Source organism: Enhydra lutris, unplaced genomic scaffold (genome assembly GCF_002288905.1).
Source record: "Enhydra lutris kenyoni isolate GAN:26980312 unplaced genomic scaffold, ASM228890v2 scaffoldscaffold81, whole genome shotgun sequence".
NCBI classification, from domain to species: domain Eukaryota; kingdom Metazoa; phylum Chordata; class Mammalia; order Carnivora; family Mustelidae; genus Enhydra; species Enhydra lutris.
Genome location: NW_019154165.1, coordinates 2,639,618 through 2,663,559, shown reverse-complemented (window position 1 = coordinate 2,663,559; position 23,942 = coordinate 2,639,618). Strand labels below are relative to the sequence as shown.

General features: G+C 37.3%; 1 protein-coding gene and 1 pseudogene across 3 annotated transcripts in view; both read left to right on the top strand.

The window, feature by feature from the left end:
* Window positions 1–23,942, top strand: part of LOC111161019 (ectodysplasin A) — a 423,110-nt gene that overhangs the window by 93,888 nt on the left and 305,280 nt on the right. The window lies entirely within an intron of this gene.
* On the top strand, window positions 11,726–12,943 carry LOC111161018 (annotated as a pseudogene).

The window sequence follows — 23,942 nt, the reverse complement described above, 5'->3', positions numbered from 1 at the left end:
TTCAGGCTTGGTGCAGAGAGTACCTCTCCTGGCTACTTATTTCTTATATCCAGGTGAGGATCCTGTAATATTGTGATTCATAAGAAATACACATTTGGTCACCCAGATGGCTAAAATATATTTCTCCTATATGGTTCCTGTCTCACAGCTCTCCCAACACTTGGAATTTTCCTGAGTGACAAGAGCAATCATTGGGAGCATCTTTTGTCGTAATATTGAGTTTCTTGTCTTCGACTCCTGAAGTTTCTTTGGGGCCATAAAGGTGAAATGGGTATCTTATTATTTACAACAAGCCCTTTTCCACCACAACTGGGTGTAAGTTAATGAGGCAACTTTTGGAAAGCACCTAAGGGTGGGAGCTGGTTGCCAGGGGAAACAACCATGATTAGAGGATTGGAACTTTCAATTCCACTCCTTGATTTCCAGGGAGGCGAGAAGGGCTGGAGGGTTGAGTCGGTTACCTGTGGACAATGATTTAATCAATCATGCCTATGTAAAGAAACTTCCATAAAAACCCAAGAGGAGGGGCGCCTGGGTGGCTCCTTTGTTAAGCATCTGCCTTCAGCTCAGGTCATGATCCTAGGGTCCTTCGATCAGCTCTGTGTTGGGCTCCCCACTCAATGGAGAGTCTGCTTCTCCTTATCCCTGTGTCTCTCCCCCCATACCACCCTCTCAAATAAACAAATTAAAAAAAAACTAAAAAGAAAAACACAAAAGGAAAGGGTTCATAGAGCCTTTAGGTGGGTGCACACATAGAGATGTGGGGAGAATACCATGCTCAGTGAGGACATGGAAGCTCTGCACCCTTTCCCCATACCTTGCCCTACACATCTCTTCCATCTGGCTCTTCCTGGGTTATATCCTATTATAATAAAACATTAATCTAGTAAGTAAAATACTTCTCTGAGTTCTGCAAACTGGTCTAGCAAATTAATCAAACCCAAGGAGAGGGTCATTAGAACGTGTGGCCTATAGTCAGTTGGTCAGAAGCACAAGTGACAACTTGAACTTGAGATTGGCATCTGAAGTGAGGGAAGGGTCAGTCTTGTGAGACCAAACCCTTAACTTGTGGGATCTAATGCTGCCTCTGGGTAGACAGTATCAGAGTTAAGTTGAATTTTTAGACACCCTCTTGGTGTTGGAGAATCGTTGATATAAAAACAACCTCCCTTCCCACAGGTTGGAATTGGGTCCAGAACCCCTTTGGCTCTGAATTAATTCTGTATAGTGGTGATGTTTTCAGGCATACTCCTGTTTGATTCTGGGGAGGAATGAGTCTACCTGGGCTGATCTCTTACTAGTGTAGCAGACATGGAAACACTGGGTCTGGGTGGCCTTTCTCTGTTGGGTGCAGGTATGCAAAGCATCCTGGTGTACTGTTCTCTAGTTCTCATGTCCCCAAACCATTCAGTTTCTCCTTACCACCCTTCAGAGTTCTCCTTTGGTTGCCTTTTATACCATTTCCAGGTTTTATGCTTGTGTTTAGCTGACAGAAGTAGGAAAAAACACCATTCTACTCATACCAGGAATCTTTCCATTCAACTTGCTTAGAATTGAGATTAATTCACCAGCTTGCAAACATGACTTTTTTTTTTTTTTTTTTTTTAAAATCAAGACTACATTTGCCTCTCTGCAGAATTCTGTCCCTCTCTCATTCTGTTTAGACAGCATTTTGAAAATCTTAGCCCAAGGTCTTTCCAGTATCCGGGAATGTGATTATTCTAGGACAACTGCTTCTTAATCTCTTCTTGTGTCTCTGTTTTCATTTTTTGTACTAATATTTGTTGTACACTTTCTTGGTCTTCCAATTGTCTTAGCAGAGGATACATGGAGATAAGTAGGAATGTTTCCTTCTTTCTCTGCATCATTTAACATTAGATTTCTTTTTATTTCTGATGGCAATTTCGTATACTCAGAATGTATCTCTTTCTAAGACTTAGGGTATTCTGAACTTTAGCTTTTTTAGTGTTTTGCCAACTCGAGATTTGTGTTTGAATCTTGCCTCTATTTTTTTTCTAGATGTGCAATTTGAGATTGGTTATTTAACCTCTGAGCTTTCATTTCCTCATCTATAAAGTAATAACTACTACTAATAGGAACTACTTTATAGGATTGTTCTGAAGATTAAATGAGATAATATACATTAACTATGTAGCACAATTCCTGACACAGAGTAAATACTCAATAAATGTTATTGCTATTATTACACATTTTTAAAATCCAAGATTATAAAAAACTTCTGACAGCTATCTCATTTGATACTTACTGTTTTCTCCTTCTTTGCAGTTTTATAGTCAGAATTTCACGTTTGAGAGTCTTCAGTCAGCCTATATAAATTAAAGTTCTCAGGGAAGGAGATTGCATATCCTTTAAATTGTGAAATTTCATTTAATTTAATTACAACTGGCATTCTTATGCCAGTGGTGTGATGGCCTTCTTACTGAGTAGTAAATGCAAATATTTCACAGCTCTGTCTCCATGCAATTGATGTGTAGGTGTTAAATTAGCCTTTCTGGTTAACCATCCATAAACATTTCAAAATACATACCTTGTGTGAGTATCCAGCTTGCTTCTACATGCTACAAAGATTCTTACTTGTTAGACATTTCACATTATCATATGTCCTACCTGTATTTCTTGCTATATTTTAAATTAAGTTTATGGTTATAGTATATTTGCATACTTTTCTGGTGAAATATGGAGTTTATCAGGCACTTAATTTGAACTCTCCAAACAAGAATCATATCTAATTTTATATTTTGTACAGTGTCTACCCTATTGTAATTCAGGTGTTTATCACTAACAATTGTCTCTAAAATGATGTAGCAGTTGTATAAAGGTCAACAAATTAACATTACGAGTGTATTCCAACTAACCTGTTTTTTCCCAAATGTTTTTTTCCTGAGTTTAAGTTGGTAATCTTTTTAATCTTGGTAAATTCTTTAGGTTTCACATTTGATAGCTATAATTCTGGAACCTCCCAAAACTATCTTAATTAGAGGCATGTTGGAATGTGTTTGAAATTTTTCTGCTGCAGTTCAGTTACTTCGGAGCAGTATTATGTAATCTTAAGGATGTGAGTTTTCTTCAGGGATTCAATCTTTCCTGCTTTCTTCCACCTATATTTTTAGCTCCCCTCTTTCTCCCCTGGCAAGAATGGGAACCCAAATTGCTGTTAGTCTTTTGGTGGTGTTTGAACTATGGTCTTGCTAACTCTAACCTTTGAACATTTTAGATTGTTTTTGGGGACCAACACTGGTATTGCGGCCAAATTCTAACTTGGTTATTAGATTCTGATATCAGAATTCTAATTGAAATGGCACAAGATCTAGAATTTTCCTTCTTGCTGTCATGAAATGGTGGTATGCAGTGGCTAGGTACCATCCTTTCTCAGTGATATTTCATTGGTGAATTAATTGCTGGATGTGATTTCCTTAAAAGCTTGTAGAGTTTTCTTGAAGCCTTTTGGGGGAGGGGGTAAAGGATTGATTAGTAGTTGTTGGGTGTGCTTTATGCTAAGTTACAGAACTGTAATTTGCCAGCAAAAATACAGATTGAATCTGAGGGGTCTGAAGGGGCAGGGGGTAGGAGGTTGGGGGAACCAGGTGGTGGGTATTGGAGAGGGCACGTATTGCATGGAGCACTGTGTGTGGTGCAAAAACAATGAATACTGTTACGCTGAAAATAAATTAAAAAAATTAAAAAAAAAATACAGATTGAGTCCTTGGGCCTGAAATGAGGATGAACCCTCTCTGTGCTTTCATGGCCTACTTCTCTTTCCTCATTCCTTTAGCCCAATCCATGACTTTGCTTTTCTTAGAGAAACATAACCTGGTTTCTTCTTTGTGCAAGATCCTCTTTCTTAGACTGTTTCCACATTGTACCATGTTTCTGGAAAAATGCCCTCTCCTTTGTCTGCCAAACCCTTTCTCTGCTGTCGGCCTGTGAGAGCTAGAAATCACATCTTCTTCATTAAACTCTGTTGACCTGAGTGTCACAGAAGTGACAGTGCCCTGAGGCATAGATCATGTAAACACTTCTTCTTGTCAGTTTATGTAGGTGTTCAGTGTTTTTATACTGCTGTCTTGGTATCTTTGTGGGATGGTGTGTTGTCTAGCATCTTAGATTTTTAAATCCAAGCAAAACTCCTATCACACATACTGGTTATTCAGCCTCACAAGTAAGTAGGCATTTAATAGATAGCTGTTTGATGGCAATGTCATTAAGGGCAAATCTTGACAAATAGCCTCTGCAAAATTAGAACTCTTGTTGTTGCTTGCTGAACTTTCTAATAGGTAACTGAGCTTACATGCTTAGGAAATAAAACTCAAATCATTTCAATTCTTGGCCACATAGTATTTGCTACAGTATTGTAGATTTTTTTTTCTTTATAAACTAGTCAGGTGACTCAAAGACTTGACTTCATTGCTTAGTAATCCTACTACATTGCTTAAGCATGATAATACTGCCTTTGAATTTATAAGCCATTGACTGGAGATGTCTCAAATTTCTGTTGTTGAATTCTCCATGAATCGGACTGAACATGTGGTAGATATCCACCTCTGGGAATGTCATTATCCATAAACAATCTAAATAATAACTTTTAGGGCAAAGACAGAGCCCTCCACAATCAGAACTCTGTCTGCATTTCCTCCTTTATGTTCTGGTACACCCTATCACTCATCTAGTTCCAGTAGTACCAAAGTAACTGTAATTTCTCATGCTTACCACCACACCTTTACTCATATAATGTTATCTCCTCTTGCGGTGGCTTTCTTCTCTTGCTCCCACTCCTTTTCACCTGGTATATTATTTGTTTTAAAATTTTTATTTATTTTTAAAATTTCTTTTCAGTGTTCCAGAATTCATTGTTTATGCACCACACCCAGTGCTCCATGCAATATGTGCCCTCCATAATACCCACCACCGGGCTCACTCAATCTCCTTCCCTTCCCCTCCAAAACCCTCAGTTAGTTCCACCTGGTATATTCTTGACCTACTTCAGATGTCTTCTGTTCAGAGATAACTTTTGATTCCTGCACCAAAAGAAGATAATTACTTTCATTTCTCCTTTATAGTATCTTCTAACACCTCTAGTTTTAAACACTTCAGCATTGTATTTTCACTATTTATTTGTGTCTCACCCCCCCCCACTGATTTTATTGTGAGTTTCTTAAAGACAGGACTTTTTGTTTTCCCAGAGTCTTGCACAGTTATGGACACCTACCATGTGCTTAATACATGTTGGAATGAATGAATGGATGAACCAGGGACAGGCATATCAGTGGAATTAGAAACCACGGGTATGCGGACTTACGCTTCTGGCTTTGACATACTAAACTGTGTCAGACCAAATATCCCTCAGAAAGAACTAGAAAAGTTGGATAAAATTATAAAATAGTTGTTTGAAAGCATCAGAAAGCTACAAGCAACTAGAGGTCTAAATCCCAGAGAGGAGAGATAAATTGAAGTGAGCACAACATTCTGAGTGATATTTCCTTTCAAGGAATTTGCCAATATAAGTGGTGTAGGTAGAGGGACTGAGAAGGCAATCTGAAAGTAGTAATTAAGAGACAGAAAGCCTGAGCAGAGGTTTTAGCATTTCACAGAGCTATACAGACAAAAATTGGAGTTTCAGGGCTATCGCGATAATCAGGACTTGAGGGTCTAAGATGCCAGAGAGAGAAATTACAATAAATTAGTCTAATATTTTACACTACCTTCCCCTTGTGTCATTTGCTGATTTCTAAGTGTTACAGGGCAAAGAAGTTGAGAAATTAAGCAGAAAGTGGCAGATACAAATCTGAGTAGCTAAGCAGAGCTTTCAGCAAGTTTCACAACGCTGGAGAGTCAAAAATTCGAGTTTAGAGCCTGCCAAAAAGGAGGGACACTGGTAATTACCTCAGGTTTTCATTTGGGATCTCCAAAGGGCTAAACTCCAGGAGAAAGGATAAACTATAAAAATGCCATTCCTCACAACGAGTAAAACACAGCTTTGAATCAGCTCAATCTCAGGTAGGATCAAGATGATCTGTCCTTCATCACCTGGCAGGAACAAAAGTAAATCTTCTCTGAACTAAGATAATATCATCCAGAGCTCCTCCAACTTGTAATATGCAATGTCTGGCATTTAATAAAAAATTACTAGGTTTACCAGTATGAGTTTACTAGGACTGCCATAACAAAGTACTACAGACTGGGTGACTTAAAAAACAGAAGTTTGTTGTCTCCTAGTTTTTGGATGCTAGAAGTCAGAAACCAAGGTATTGGCAAGGTTGACTCCTTCTGGGGACTGTCAGTGAAGGATCTATTCCAGGTGTCTCTCATGGCTTGTAGATGGTTCATCTTTTTCCTGTGTCTCTTCATACTGTCTCCCTTCTATGTATATCTCTTTGTCCAAATTTACTCCTTTTTATAAGAATACCAGTCATATTGGATTGGGGCCCACCCTAGTGACCTCATTTTAATGTAATTACTTCTGTAAAGATTCTTTCTCCAAATAAGGTCATATTCTGAGGTTTTCTAGGTCAGTAGAAAATATTCAGACTGAAGAATCAAGAAAAAAGAAATTACAAAAAAAACCACATCAACAATTCTTTGGCTTCACTTTGGTGTACTTGTTGCGAAGCCTTGAAAGCATCAACTCAGCCTGTATAGTGAATAGAAGATTTACAGTCAGACAGATGTGGTTTAGAATCCTACTTCTACCTCTAACTCTTTTACTGTGTGATGTTGGATTAGTGATTCTCTGAACCACAGTTTCTTCATCTGTAAAAGGAGGACAATAAAGCCTACCTGACAGGATTGTTGTGAGAATTAAATAAGGCAATACATGTGAAAGTGCTTTGTAAACTGCAGGGCCCCACATGTGACAATTGTTCTTTAGTATGCGTAATATATAAAACCTTGGGAAATTTCTCCTATTCTGAGCAGAAGTCTATAGATAACTTGTTTTCTAGAGTCAATATCTGCCTTAACAATTCAGAATAAAAACTTACTCCATCTGTTGTTGTGCATACTTGGTGAAAAAAAGAGGAGTGTTTGCTGTGCTAAGCATTATTCTGTCAAGTCTCATTTTATCATCTTTGTCAAGAGTTAAATCTGCTTCTTTAAGGTTGTTGAGATTTTCTATTTTTCTATTCCTAAAACATTTTATAGAAGTATATCTTGTTGGGTATGTTAAAGAATGTTTATTTGTATTTCATCTGTCAACTTGTATTTTTGTTTTATTGCTGTTTCTAATCTCTTCAATTCTACAGTCAACTCATTCAATAAACATTTGTTGATATACTATGTGCCAGACAATGTGCTAAGTGCTTGTGACAAAAGGTGAATAATATATCTAGAGGGGAAGTTAGATACACAAATACTTACGATATAGTGAGATGAGTGCCATAGGGGAGGCATGTTAAGCACAGAAAAGAGGTCACCTCTACATGTGGTGCCACTGAGAAGTTGACATTTGAGTTATGTCTCTAATGATTAGTAAAAATACCTTGTTGAGGAAGGGCAGGTGTGCATTTCAGGTGGAGGAAACAAGATGTACAGGGGCAAAAGGGAATTGAAGGATTTGATGTATTCAGGGATCAAATGTAATTTGGCATGGCTAGGGTGTAGGGTATGAGACAAGAAGAGACAGAGTGATAAATTCTGTTGGAAAATTTTGCAAGCACTTAAAGAGAAAAAGGAGAGGGATAATAATGAAGGGTTTTAAGCAGGGGAGTTGAATAAATTCACATATATGCGGTGATATGGATGATGGACTGGAGAGAGGTGAGGGGAAAGGTCAGGAGCTCAGTTAGGAGGCTGGTGCAAAAGCCCAAGTGAGAAATGATGAAAGCCTGAACTAGGGCAGTGGGCCAGTGGAGATGGAGAGAAGAGCCCAGGTTTAAGAGGTGTAATAGAGCCATACCTCTTGGTGTAGAGGTTTCTCCTCAAAATGGAGTGGATAGTTTGTCCCTATTATTCTCTTTCTATTAAACAATAGAGTACCCCCTTTGGATGAAGATTTATTGAAGGAATCAGAGCAAATAGAGAGCATAGTTGAACATCTACCAAGTAAAAATCAGTCTGGCTGGGTGGAAATTGATGTGAAGGTGCTAGGATTTGGTAAAGTGAATGACTGGATCTGGGTAAGTTTGGTCAGGGTATCTCCTTGGATGAATATTTCCTGGCCTCTTTTCTGTCATTAAATTTTCATCACATCTTTTCTCTTTACTCTCAGTTCCTCATTTCTCCTTTTACTGAGAAAAGACAAAACAATCAGTTGTGAACCTCCAAAAGTTCCTACTCTCATACCTGCTCACCTACCTGCATCTGTGCCTATTTTCTCTATCTTCTCTTATTACTATAAACTGTACATGCTTTTATCTAAAGTCAACCCATACACTTATGCACTAGATTCCATCATCTGTTGCCTGTTTATAGGGTATAAATGCTGGAGGAATGTCCTTTTGTTTTATTTGACAGTGAGAGCGGGAACACAAGGGAGTGGGAGAGGGAGAAGCAGGCTTCCCACTAGGCAGGGAGCCCGATGCAGGGCTTGATCCCAGGACCCTGGGATCGTGACCTGAGCTGAAGGCAGATGCCCAATGACTGAGCCACCTAAGTGCACCATAACTGATCTTTCTTCTTCCATCCTTCTACCCTATTTTATTCTAATCTCTAAACAACAGCCATATGGTCCCTTTAAAACATATCAAATCATGTTGCTCTTCTGCTCCAGTTGGCTCCTTATCAAAACAGTCCTCAATATGGCTTACATAAAGCTATCATTTTTACCACATTTTCAACCACACCACCCCTTTCTCTTGGTACCAAACATGCCAAGTATGCCTTTGGGGTCTCTGTACTTTCTGATCCCTCTATCTGGAATATCTTTCTCCATCTCCACAGATAGGCACCATATGGTTTTCTTCCTCACATCTTTTGGGTCTTTTCTCGAATCACAAATATCCTTCCAGACCACCTTTTATAGCAACAAAAATCTCCTGCACAATCCTTGTTTAATATCCTTGCTTGCTTTATTTTTCTTCATAATTTATCCATTACTTTACGTTTTTTTCATTTATTTGTTTATTGCATGTTTTCCCCCTAAAATGACATAGTTCTTTGAGAGAGGGGATTTTGTTGTTTGCCAAAGTATCCACAGTACCTAGATGTATTAGGTGCTTGATAAATATTTCTCAATGAGCAAGTGAATTAATTAGTGAATCAATCCTGAAGGAGAAGCATCTTGAACATTTTCAAAGCTTGAAGGGATATGACTTGGTGGAAAAGAGAATGAAGGGCATTCCAGACAGAAGCAGTGTCATTTACCAAGACAAGACTGTTAGAATGAGCTCTTGAGTTTTGGGGGATAGCAAGCTTATTGTCTTACTCCTATGAAATGGCTGTAAAGATGTGAATTGAAGTAGTTAGCATTATCTTCTTGCTTTTTAAATTGTCTTCAGTCTTCAAACCCTTAAACCATCCATATCTCTCTGGGGCCTCATTTAACACTACAAGTTTTACTTTCATGACTATGCTGTTAGTTATTTGGAGGCAAGAACTTTAGTTAAGTCTTGTGTACTTGATAGATACTCAAAATGTGTGTGTGTGTGTGTGTGTGTGTGTGTGTGATGTTGGAAAGGGAAGTTGCCCAGTGTTGTGAGTACTTTAGTAAAAGGGTCTATGTTTTGTGACTTTTGATCAGTGGACCATAATGAAAAATATTTATGACACTTAACCTACCCACTTTATTGCTTTATTATAAGGTAGTGCTACTGAACATGTATTAATTCCCAGATATAAATTTACTGCCTTTATTCTGGGAAGATAGTCATATATGTCAAACTTCTTCAAATTTTTCATTTAAATTGGTTGAGTTTACTACACTTTAGTTCTTCTTTAAATATTTAGTAGAATTCTCTAATAAAACCATACCAACCTGCTGTTTTCTTTGTTGGAAGGTTTGTAACTATAAATTAAATTTATTTAGTAGATCTAGAACTGTTCAAGTTACCTATTTCTTCCTCAATGGCTTTTGTTATTTTGAATCTTTCACAGAATTGGTCTACTCCAACTCCATGTCAGATTTATGGGTAGAGAGTTTTTCATAGTATCCCCTTTCTGTCTTTTTAATGTCTGTAGGGTTGTCGTGTTAGCCCCACTTTCATTTGTCATATTGGCAATTTCTTTCTTCCTTCTTTTTTTTTTTCTTGGCTTGTATAATCAGAGGTTTATCAATTATATTCATCCTTTCAAAGATCCAACTTTTCTCACTTAAAAAAGTCATTAGGACACCTGGGTGGCACAGGCCATTAAGCATCTGACTTGGTTTCAGCTCAGGTCATGATCTCAGGGTCATGATATCGAGCCCTGTTCCATGCTCAGTGCAGAGTTCTGCATGAGATTCTCTCTTCCTTTCCCCCTGCCCCTCCCACTTGTTCTCTCTCTCTCAAATAAATAAATCTTTTAAAAAAAGTAATTGATTTATTGGGGCGCCTGGGTGGCTCAGTGGGTTAAAGCCTCTGCCTTGGGCTTGGGTCAAGATCCAAGGGTCCTGGGATTGAGCCCTGCATCAGGCTCTCTGCTCAGCAGGGAGCCTGCCTCCTTTCCTCTCTCTCTGCCTGCTTGTGATCTCTCTCTCTCTCTCTCTGTCAAATAAATAAATAAAATCTTTAAAAAAAAAATAAAAAAATTTAAAAATCACTGATTTCTCAGTGGAGCAGAATTGAGAGCCCAGAAGTAAACCCATGCTTATACGGTCTATTACCAAAGAGCAAAGGAGTCAAGAATATCCAATGGGAAAAAGACAGTCTCTCCAATACATGGTGCTGGGAAAACTGGACAGCTACATGCAAAAAAATGAAACTCAAAATGGATTAAGGACCTAAATGTGAAACCTGAAACCGTAAAATTCCTAGAAGAAAACAGAGGCAATAACTTCTTTATATCAGCCCTAGCAACATTTTTCTGGACATTTATTCTCATGCGGGGGAAACCAAAGCAAAAAGAAGCCATTGGGACTACACCAAAATAAGGTTTTGTGCAGCAAAGGAAACCATCAACAAAATGAAGAGGAAACCTATTGATGGAAAAAGATATCTGCAAATGATATGTCTGATAAGGCATTAATATCCCAAGTATATAAAGAATTATATAACTCAACACGCCCTCCCAAAACCCCCAAATAATCTGATTTAAAAATGGGCAAAGGTCCTGAATAGACATTTTTCTAAAGAAGTCATGGAGATGGCAAACAGACACAAGAAAAGATGTGCAATATCACTAATCATCAGGGAAATACAAATCAAAATCACAAGATATCACCTCACAACTGTCAAAATGGCCAGTATCAAAAAGATAAGAAATAACAAGTTTTGGCAAGGATATGGAGAAAAAGGAACCCTTATGCACCGATGGTAGAAATGTAAATTGGTGCAGCCACTGTGAAAAACAGTGTGGAGTTTCTTCAAAAAATTAAAAATAAAATTACCATATAATCCAGTAGTTCCGTTACTAAGTATTTGCCCAAAGAAAATGAAAATACTAATTCAAAAAGATATGTGCACCCCTATATTTATTGCAGCATTATTTATAATAGGATATGAAAGCAATTCAACTGTCCTTGGATAGATGAATGGATAAAGATGTTGGGGAAATAAGACCAGAGCTCTGACAGATTTTCTGCCCAGGATGTCTCAAATTCATTCTTAAGGAACTGAGAACTTCATCTCCAAAAATGTCAAAAAGACCGTCTTATGCCCCACCTCCCAACCCAGCTCCTGCAATACAAATGCTCAGCACACCAGGGTTTGTGGGATACAATCCATATGGTCGTCTTGCTTACAACCATATGTTTGGAGGTAACCCAGGCACCCATGGCCAGGTCATGGCATCCTCTGTTATTATGATTTCAAAACCCCCAAAGCCACCAAATAAACCATTGTTGCCCTACATGAGGTACGGCAGAAAGGTCTGGGATCGAGTAAGAGCTTCCCATCCTGATATAAACTTCAGGGAGATTGGCAAGATGATTGGTAGCATGTGGCTCACTCATGAAGAAAAATAAGAACATTTAAATAAATATGAAACAGAAAAGATAGAGTACAATTAATCTTTGAAGGCCTATCATAATTCCCCCACATACCTTGCTTACATAAATGCAAAAAGTTATGCAGAAGCTGCTCTAGAGGAAGAAAGTCTACAAAGACAGACTTGCATGGAGAAAGGAGAACCTTACATGAATATTCAGCCTGCTGAAGATCCAGATGATTACAATGATAGCTTTTCAGTGAAGTGTATAGCCACCACCCATTTCCAGAGAAACCACCACCTCATCATTGAAATCCTTAGTGAGAGTGTGGTGCCAGATGTTCATTCGCTTGTCACAACAGCTAGAATGTAGGTCCTCAAAGGATAGATCCAGTCCTCAATGGTTCATCAATAAAAACTAAAGCAGAACTTCTTCAAATAGAGGAATACAGCAGGAAAAGAAGGGGAAATTCATGAAAAGCACAGATTAATAACAATGTACTTAAAAGGTGGTGTGGCTTGAAAGTAGAAGTGTATATGGAAAAAAATTGCCTCTGAAATTGCATGGGTAGAGGACCAAGCCTACAGAAGTCAGGAGAAAAGGGAGAAATAGGCTGCTGAATGTAGTCAGAGAAGCATGGTTCTTGAGGAAAAGCAAGATGCTAGTAAGGCCAAGGAGAAGAAAGATAACGAGAGCATCCCACTGGGATGCACAGAGGAGACACACTTTGAAGAAGCGACAGAAAGCGGACAGAATGATGAAGAAGGCACATCTACTCCTGAGGACAAGGAGAGCAGGCAGGAGGGGATGGACAGTATGGCTGAGGAAGGGACCAGTGATAGTAACCCTGGTTCAGAGAGCAACAGTGCAACAATGGAGGAACCACGAACAGACCCCACAATGGAAGACAAAGAGAAAGAATAAATGCTGCCTCATTTAATGTGTTCTCAATAATTTTTAAATAAAAAAATTCTATACAAATTTTAGGATTGTTCTAGCTCTGTGAAAAATGCTGTTCGTATTTTGATAGGAATTGCATTAAATGTGTAGATTGCTTTTGGAAATACAGACATTTTAACAATATTTGTTCTAGTCAATAAGCACAGAATGTTTATCTATTTCTTTGTGTCAACTTCAGTTTCTTTCATCAGTGTTCTCTAATTTTCAGAGTATAGGTCTTTAACCTCTTTAGTTTAGTTCTAGGTACTTATGGTTTTTGGTGCAATTGTAAATGACATTGATTCCTTGATTTCTCTTTTTGCTGCTTCATTATTGGTGGGTTGAAATGCAACAGATTTCTGTATGTTAATTTTCTATGCTGCTGCTTTACTGGGTTTGTTTATCAGTTCTAGCAGTTTTTACACACACACACACACACACACACACACACACTGGAATATTATTCAGCCATGACAAGAAAGAGGTCTTGCCATTTGCAATGACAGGGATGGAGCTAGAGAGTATTATGCTAAGCAGAATAAGTCAGAGAATGACAAATACCCTATGATCTCACTCAATGTGGAATTTAAGAATAAAACAAATGAACATAGGGAGAACAAAAGAGAGGAAAACCAAGAGACAGACTATTAATTATGGAGAAAAAAACTGGTGGTTACAAGAGGGGAGGTGAGTGGGGGGATGGATTAAATAGGTGATGGGGATTAAGTACTACACTTGTGATGAGCACTGAGTGTTGTCTGTAAGTATTGAAACAGTGTATTGTATACCTGAAACTAATATTATACTGTATGTTAAGTAACTGGAATTTAAATAAAAACTTTTAAAAAATAAGTGTTTTTTGAGTTTTAATGGTGTTATGTGGTTGGTTTATTAATACTTTTCTTATCCATATCGTACCACCAAAGGCTTTTGGAACATTTAACATCATGAGCCAAATGACATAGTCACCTTTTTAAGCCATTGTGAATGGGTCTTATTTCTATGCCATTTTCTATGGGTCTTATTTCTATTCCTCAACTACTGAAAGTCTTAGAATTTAAGTTAATTGAGAAAATGCCCATGTCTTTTAGTTAGCTATCCTTTGATGTTGCACAATCTACTCTTACAAATGCCTTCCTACGACTCACTGGGGTGCTTTCCAAAGCCATAGCCATAAATCTCCCAGTTCCTATCAACAGCTTACTGAAAGTTCCTTTTCCTGTGTACTTCCACAAAGAGTAGCTTCTTGAAAACATAATCATATATAGGTAGGTATTTGTTCACTTACCCTTTTTTTATTTTTAATCAATGTCAAATGCCAAGAGTTGTGTTAAGGAGTTAATAATAGTTACTAGCTTATGAAGTGGTCATTAAAGTGAATATTGGACATATACATTATGTATACTACTTTTTGTTATAATTAATATTTGGTATGTTAAGTTCATCCTTATTGCACAGAAAATTACCTTTTTACCACATTTTCTAAAGACTGAATAGGTCACAAAGTTTAAGAAATTGAATATTCTTATAGTGGACTGTTTAACATCAAAACATTTAGCCCATTCCAGAAGGAAAACAGCTGGTAATTAAGTTTTCCACTTGAAATTATTCTATAGTAATCAAAACACTCAAACCTCAAGGCTCAGGATACCATAGGTCAGAGCCTACTTTTTAAAAAAAGATTGTATTTATTTATTTTAGAGAGGTAGAGAGAGAACAAGCAGGGGGAATGGCAGGCAGAGGGAGAGGAAGAAGCAGGCCCCCTGGCGGACAGGGAGCAGGATGCAGGGCTCAATGCCAGGATCCTGGGATCATGACCTAAGCCAAAGGCAGACTCTTAACCAACTGAGCCACCCAGGCATCCCACAGAGCCCACTTTTTGATAAACTCTTAATAAAGACTAGAAGCAGGATAGTTTGTGACATGTATGCTTCCCCAAAACTAGATTTTTCCCACTAGAATAGTGGTATATCTGAAAGTATATGTTTCTTTTTAAAAAAAGATTAATTTATTTTTATTTTAGAGAGAAAGAGAGTGTGTGAGTGGGGAGAGGGGCAGAGGGAGAGAATCTAAAGCAGACTCCCCACCAACCACTGAGCTTGACATGGGGCTCAATCCCACGACCCATGAAATCATAACCTGAGTTCAAACAAGGAGCTGGATGCTCAGCCAACTGAGCCACCCCAGCACCTCTGATGGTATATCTTTTTTAAAGGTCCAAATATAATAATAGGGAAAAAAGATGTAATATATGTATACAATGAAATACTATACAGCTATAAAATGAATGAGATCTTGCAATCTGCAACAACATGAATGGACCTAGAGGATATTATGCTAAGTGAAATAAGTCAGAGAAAGAAAAATGCTATGTGATTTCACCTACTGTGGAATGTAAAAAAAAAAAAAAAACAATGAACAAAGAAAAAGCAAAAACAGATCCATAAACAAGCTGATGGTTGCCAGAGGAGAGGAGGTCAGAACATGGGAAAATGGTTGAAGAGGATTGGGAGATGTGACTTCAAGTTATGGAATGGATAAGTCATGGGGTTAAAAGATATAGCATGGAGAATATAGTCAATGGTATTGTAATAGCATTGTAGGGTGACAGATGGTAGCTCTCCTTTTGGTGAACATAGCATAATGTATAGACTTGTGGAATAACTATGTTGTACACACCTGAAAGTAATGTAATATCGTGTGTCAACTAAAATTAAAGATTTTATTGATTTCTGTTATTATTTCATTTTGCTTACTTTGAACTTCATTGGCTATTTTTTTTTTTTTGGTCTAGTTTATTAAGTTGGATGCTTAGACTATTCAATTAAGACCTTTCGTGTTTTCTAATGTAAGCATTTAATGCCATAAATTTCCACTAAGCACTGCTCTAGTTGTTGAATCTGAATAAGAATGTATATCCTTGTTTTTCTCTTGATCTAAGGAGGGGATTTATTAAATCTCTCACCATTAAGTATTTTGTTAGCTCTTGGGGCACCTGGTGGTTCAGGTTAGGCAACCAACTCTTGGTTTCAGTTCATGTTGTGATCTCAGGGTTGTGAGATCAAGCCCTGCATGAGGCTCCACATTCAGTGCAGAGTCTGCTTGAGATTCTCTCTCCCTCTCCCTTTGCCCCTCCCACTCATTCTCTCTCTTTCTCTCTCTCTCTAAAACAAATAAATAAATCTTTTAAAAATTATCTTGTTAGCTCTAGATTCTTAATTGATGCTCTTTATCAGATTGAAGAGGGTTTTTTTTCTTATTGGTAAATAACAAAAATTCAACTGAGTAAATTTAAAGATCAAATTGGCTCCATTCGACAATTCACTAATTGGACAGCATCACATCTACCAAATATAAAGGAGCTCCATCAAGTTTCAGAAAAGGAAAGTTTTTTTAAAGGAAGAGAGGGAATAAAAAGAAATTATTAGCAAAGAATACATTTTCTTGGGCAAGGTCACCCTCCCTAAGGAGAATCCAGTCAGTGGATTACCTCCTAGTGCTGACCAGGAAATTATAGGTTGGATGGTCAAAGGTCATATATCTGGGAGAAGTTGCAGTTAGGTTAGGTATTAAGTCTTGGTGGGGTTTAGCATATGTGGCTCCATTGAGGCCTGCTGTCTCCTTTTTAACACTAGTTTACTTAACATTTTTTTCAAGAATAGATGCTGAAATTTATCAAATGGGTTTTTTTTTTTTTTTGTTCCTATGGAGGATCATTTGCTTTTCCTTCTTTATTCTGTTTATATTGTGAATTATGTTGATTAATTTTTTAATATTTTATTGAATTTTTTGCATCTATGTTCATTGGTGATATTGGTCTATAGTTTCCTTTCTTGTAACGTTTTGTTTGGCATTGGTTATCAAGGTAATACTAGCCTCATATAAAATGAGTTGGGATGTTTTTCCTCTTATTTCCTGGATATTTGTGTGAGATTGGTATTGTTTCTTCCTTAAGTGTTTGTTAGAATTCAACAATGAAGCCATCTGGGCTTAGAGTTTTTCTTGTTAAAAGGTTTTAAACAACGGCAACAATATACTTTTTTAAGCTTTTATTTGAATGAGAGAGAGAGATAGGGAGAGAGAGCACAAGTTGGGAGGAGCTGGCCGGATGTGGGGCTCAATCCCAAGATCTTGGGATCATGACCTGAGCCAAAGGCAGACACTTATGACTGAGCCACCCAGGCCCCCCAAAACAACAAAAAATTTAAGATAGATGTGTAGCTATTTGGCTTATCTATTTCTTCTTTATTGAGCTTTAATAGTTTCTGGAGTTTTGTTTTTGTTTTTTTGTTTTTAGGAATTGGTCCATTTTATCTAAATTGTCAAACTGATGGGCATAGAGTTATGGATAAAGGAGGTGTGTTATATATATGCAGTGAACTATTTACTCAGCCACAGAAAAGAATGAAATCTTGTCATTTGCAATGACATTGATAGAGCTAGAGATTATTATGCTAAGTGAAATAAGTCAGTTAAAGAAAGACAAAGACCATATAATTTCATTCATCTGTGGAATTTAAGAAACAAAACAAATGACCATAGAGGAAGAAAGAGAGCCAAACCAAGAAACATACTCTTAACTACAGAGAAAAAAGACCTCGTGGTTGCAGAGGTGAGGTGGTTAAATAGGTGATGGATATTAAGAACTCATTTGTCTTGATGAGCACTAGGTGTTGTATGTAGGTGTTGAAACTAATATTGCACTGTATGTTAACTAGAATTTAAATAAAAATTTAAACAAAAACCATGTAGAAACTTCCTCAGCATTTGGGAGTCATTTAGGCAAGCAAATACTAGTAAGCAAAAAGACAACATTAAAAATGAAAAATCCTCAAATGTAAGGAGAATGCTTGTTCTTGTCTTTGATATGCATTTATATGAACATGAGAAAAAAAGTATTTTAATTTAAAGGAGGTCAAGTCTTTGTGCTCACTCTTTCTTCAATGTAATCTCCTGTCTGCATACCCCTCACTATAGAACTTCATCCATACTGACCTGCTATTTCCAGCAAGGATGATCAGCTAACTGTGAAGCTCTCTAGGTCTTATTCCTAGTGTTTTGGGTTTTTTTTTTAAACCACAATTTAAAAACATTTTGGGGGTTTGTTTTATGAACCAGAATATGGTCTAACTTGGTGACTATTCCTTGTGCACTTGTAAAGATTATACATTTTGCTCTTGTTGAGTGGAGTGTTCTATAAATGTCAATTAGGTAGAGTTGGTTAATAGAGTTGTGCAGTTCTACATCCTTACCGATTTTCTGTCTACTTGTTTTATTGATTGCCAAGAAAAGAGTGATAAATTCCCCAACTATAGTTATCGATTTTCCCATTTCTCCTTTTCAGTTTTATCACTTTTTGCTTCATGTACCCTGAAACTCTGTTGCTAACAGCATGCATATTCAGGATTATTATGACTTTTTTGTGAATTGATCCTTTTATCCCTGTTTATCCCTGGTAATAGTCCTTTTTGTGAAGTCTGCTTTGTCCTTTTTTAATATAGCTACTTCAGCTTTATTTGAATTATATGTCTTTATATTTAAAGTGGATTTTTTATAGACAACATATAGGTTCTTTTAAACCAGTGTGACAATCGTTGTTAGGTATATTTTGACAGCTTACATTCAATGTAATTATTACTATGGCTGGATTATATTCTACCATTTTATTATTTGTTTTCTGATTGTACTATTATTCTTTTGTTTTCCATTCTTGCTTTCTTTTGGAATATTAGTGTTTTCAGTAGTCCATTTTTATTTATCTATTAGTGTTTTGCTACATGTCAAATTTGTATGTTGGTGCTTGCACTGTGGATGACAGGTCACATAATATTACATTTCTACTTTTAAATTTATTTATTTATTTATTTGTCAGAGAGAGAGAGAGAGAGAGAGAGCGCACAAGCAGGGGGAATGGCAGGCAGAGGGAGAAGCAGGCTCCCCACTAAGCTAGGATCCCGATGCAGGACTCTATCTCAGGACCCTAGGGATCTTAGGATCATGACCCTAGCTAAAGGCAGACACTTAACCAGCTGAGCCATCCAGGCATCCCACATTGTCTACTTCTTTTTTTTTTTAAAGATTTTATTTATTTATTTGACAGAGGGAGAGATCATAAGTAGGCAGAAGAGCAGGCAGAGAGAGAGAGGGAGAAGCAGGCTCCCTGCTGAGCAGAGAGCCTGATGCCAGGCTCCATCTCAGGACCCTGAGATCATGACCTGAGCCAAAGGCAGAGGCTTAACCCACTGAGCCACCCAATCACCCCCACATTGTCTACTTCTTTAAGAAAAATTTATTTTTATTTATTTGAGAGAAAGAGAGGGCATGAGCAGGAGGAGGGGCAGAGGGAGAAGGAGATTACCTGCTGAGCAGGGTGCCCAATGTGGGGCTTGATCCAGGGACTCCAGGAACCCGACTTGAGCTGAAGGTAGACTCTTAACCAGCTAAACCACCCAGGTACCCTGCATTGTCTACTTTGAGTTAATATTGTACTACATCAAGCATAATATAGATACCTTACAATTGTATGGATCTGTTTACCCTCTTGCACGTATATCAGTGATACATGTATTACACCTACATACATTGAAAATTCCACATATCACATCATGAGTTTTGCTTCTAAAAGTCATACAGATTTTATAGAACTTGAAAATAATTTTTAATATTTGCCAGATACATACTATTTGTCTCTCTTCTATCATTCTTATAGATCTGAATTTTCCTGCACTCTTGTTTCCCTTCACTTAGAAGAATTTCTTTTAGAGAAGATCAGCTGGCAATGAATTCTCATAGTTTTCCTTCATCTGAAAATGTCTTCATTTCACATTTATTTCTGAAGATTATTTCATTATATATAGAAGTCTTGGTTTATAGTTCTATTTGTTCAGCACTTTAAATTTGCTTTTCTACTGTTTTTCTGACCCCATGGTTGTTTTGTCTTGTTTTGTTTTGTTTGAGAAATCCATGGTTCTTTGAATCTTTGTTCCTCTATATACAATGTTTAATATAAAAATCTGATTACAATATTTTAAAAAATCTTTGATTTTCAGCACTTCAGTTATGATGTACCTAGACATCGTTTTCTTTGAGTTTATTATGTTTGGAGTTACCTGAACCTCCTGAATCTTACAAGCATGGCTTTGCCAAATTTGAGAAGTTTTTAATCATTATTTCCTAAAATATATTTTATATGATCATTTCTTTCTCCTATGACTCCAGTGACAAGAATGTTAGAAAGCTTGATGTTGTTTCACAAGTATGTTAATATTTTTTCAATACTTTTCCTCTATTACTATTACTTGATAAATTCTGTTGATCTCTCAAATTTTACTATTTATTATGTCATTTACATTATACTGTGAGCCCATCAAGTTATGTTTTTAAACTAATTAGAGATTTTGTATTTATTTCTAAAATTTATATTTTTATAGTTTTTTTTCTGCTGAAATTACTATCTTTTCATTCATTTAACATGCTTACATCATAAATTATAATTCCAATAGTTGTGTATTCATTTTCTATTGCTGCATAACAAATTGCCACATGCTTGGCAGCTTAAAACAACACACATTTGTTACCTCTCAGTCTTTGTGGGTCAGGAGTCTGGCCATCTCCTAGTTGCTCAGTGTCTCACAAGACTGTAATCAGAGTGTCACCTGAGCTACATTCTCATCCGGTGCTTGGGGTCTTCTTCCAAGCTTACATGGTTGTTGGCAGAATTCAGTTCCTTGCAGCTTGTAGTTCTCTCCCACATGACCTTCTCCATAGGTAGCTTCATTATAATATCTTACATCTCCAAGGCCAGCAAAAAATCTCTCTTTGTAGTCTGCTGAGACAAAGTCTAATACAACATGACATAATCACTGAAGTGGTATCTCATCAACTTTATCATGTACTATAATCTAATCAGTGGAGTGATATCCCATCACCTTTGTTATAATCTACTGCAAGTTACAGATACTGCCTGCATTCAAGGGGGAGAAGATTCCATTAAGCTGTGGCTACCAGGAGTCAAGAAATCATTTGGAGGTCTTCTTAGGATCTATTTGCCACAAACTGCTTTTTAAAAAATTTTCAAAATTTTTTTTCAGTGTTCCAAAATACATTGTTTATATACCACACCCAGTGTTCCATGCAATATGTGCCCTCCATAATACCCACCACCAGGCTCACCCCTGACCCCCTTCCCTTCAAAACCCTCAGTTTGTTTCTCAGAGTCGATAGTCTCTCATGGTTTGTCTCTCCCTCTGATTTCCCCCAACTCACTTCTCCTCTCCAGCTCCCAATGTCTTCTGTGTTATTACTTATGTTACACAGGTAAGTGAAGCCGTATAATAATTGACTGTCTCTGCTTGACTTATTTCACGCAGCATAATCTCTTCCAGTCCCATCCATGTTGATACAAAAGTTGGAGGCATAATACTCCATTGTATATATGGACCATATCTTCTTTATCCATTTGTCCATTGAAGGGCATCTTGGTTCTTTCCACAGTTTGGTGACTGTGATCATTGCTGCTATGAACACTGGGGTACAGCTGGCCCTTCTTTTCACTACATCTGGATATTTGGGGTAAAATACCCAGTAGTGCAATTGAAGGGTCATAGGGTAAGTCTATTTTTAATTTCTTAAGGAATCTCCACACTGTTTTCCAAAGTGGCTGCACCAACTTGCATTCCCACCAACAGTGGAAGAGGGTTCCCCTTTCTCCACATCCTCTCCAACACTTGTTGTTTACCGTCTTGTTAATTTTGGCCATTCTGACTGGTATAAGGTAGTATTTCAATGTGATGATTTGTATCTCCCTGATGGCTAATGATGATGAATGTTTTTTCATGTGTCTGTTGGCCATTTGTATGTCTTCTTTGGAAAACTGTCTGTTCATGTCTTCTGCCCATTTTTTGACATGATTGTCTGTCTTGTGTATGTTGAGTTTGAGGAGTTCTTTATAGATCTTGGATATCAGCCCTTTGTCTGTAGTGTCATTTGCGAATATCTGCTCCCATTCCATGGGTTGCCTCTTTGTTTTGTTGACTATTTCCTTTACTGTGCAGAAGGTTTTGATCTTGATGAAGTCCCAAAAGTTCATTTCCACTTTTGTTTCCTTTGCCTTTGGAGACACATCTTGAAAGAAGCTGCTGTGGCTGATGTTGAGGAGGTTACTACCTATGATTTCCTCTAGGATTTTGGTAGATTCCTACCTCACATTGAGGTCTTTTATCCATTTCGAGTTTATCTTTGTGTATGGTGTAAGAGAATGGTCAAGTTTCATTCTTCTATACATAGCTGTCCAATTTTCCCAGCTCCATTTATTAAAGAGACTGTCTTTTTTCCACTGTATATTTTTTCCTGCTTTGTAGAAGATTATTTGACCATAGAGTTACAGGTCCATATCTGGGCTCTCTACTCTGTTCCACTGGTCTATGTATCTGTTTTTGTGCCAATACCATGCTGTCTTGGTGATCACAGCTTTGTAATAAAGCTTGAAATCAGGCAACATGATGCCCCCAGTTTTGTTTTTCTTTTCCAACATTTCCTTAGTAATTTGGGGTCTCTTCTGGTTCCATACAAATTTTAGGATTGTTTGTTCCAGCTCTTTGAAAAATGCTGGTGGAATTTTGATTGGGATGGCATTGAAAGTATAGATGGCTCTAGGCAGTATAGACTCTTTAACAATGTTTATTCTTCTGATCCATAAGCATGGAATGCTCTTCCATCTTTTTGTGTCTTCTTCAATTTCTTTCATGAGTGTTCTGTAGTTCCTTGAGTACAGATCCTTTACCTCATTGGTTAGGTTTATTCCCAGGTGTGTTATGGTCCTTGGTGCTATAGTAAATGGAATCAATTCTCTAATTTCCCTTTCTATTTTTTCATTGTTAGTGTATAAGTAAGCAACTTATTTCTGTACATTGATTTTGTATCCTGCCACATTACTGAATTGCTGTATGAGTTCTCGTAGTTTGGGGGTGGAGTCCTTTGGGTTTTCCACATAAAGTATCATGTCATCTGTGAAGAGAGAGAGTTTGACTTCTTCATTGCCAATTTAAATGCCTTTTATTTCTCTTTGTTGTCTGGTTGCTGTTGCTAGGAATTCTATTACTATATTGAACAAGAGTGGTGAGAGTGGGCATCCTTGTCATGTTCCTGAGTCAAAGGGAAGGCTGTCAGCTTTTCCCCATTGAGGATCATATTCCCTGTGGGTTTTTCATAGATAGATTTTATGAAGTTGAGGAATGTTCCCTCTATCCCTATACTTTGAAGTGTTTTAATCAGGAAAGGGTGCTGTATCTTGTCAAATGCTTTTTCTGCATCAATTGAGAGGACCATGTGTTTCTTCTCTCTTCTCTTATTGATTTGTTCTATCACATTGATTGATTTGCATATATTGAACCACCCTTGCATCCTATGGATAAATCCCACCTGGTCATGGTGGATAATTTTTTTTTTGTATTTTTGCCAGTTTATTTGAAAAATTCAATTTCTCCCATGTTTTACTATAAGAAGTTTCAAATATACAGAAAAGTTGAAATAATAGTAAAATGAATACTTATGTACCATCTACCTAGATTCAAAAATTGTTAATATTTTGCCATATTTGCTTTCTTTCTCTCTTTATATATACATATACGCTTGTTGCTTTGTTATTTAAAAGTAAATTGTAAGGGAATTCTTTTTTTTTTAAAGGTTTTGGGGTTTTTATTTTATTTTATTTTATTTTTAAATTTATTTTCAGTGTAACAGTATTCATTGTTTTTTTTACCACACCCAGTGCTCCATGCAATCCATGCTCTCTCCAATACCCACCACCTGATTCCCCCAACTTCCCACCCACCGCCCCTTCAAAAACCTCAGATTGTTTTTCAGAGTCCATAGTCTCTCACGGTTCACCTCCCCTTCCAATTTCCCTCAACTCCCTTCTCCTCTCCATCTCCCCTTGTCCTCCATGCTATTTGTTATGCTCCACAAATAAGTGAAACCATATGGG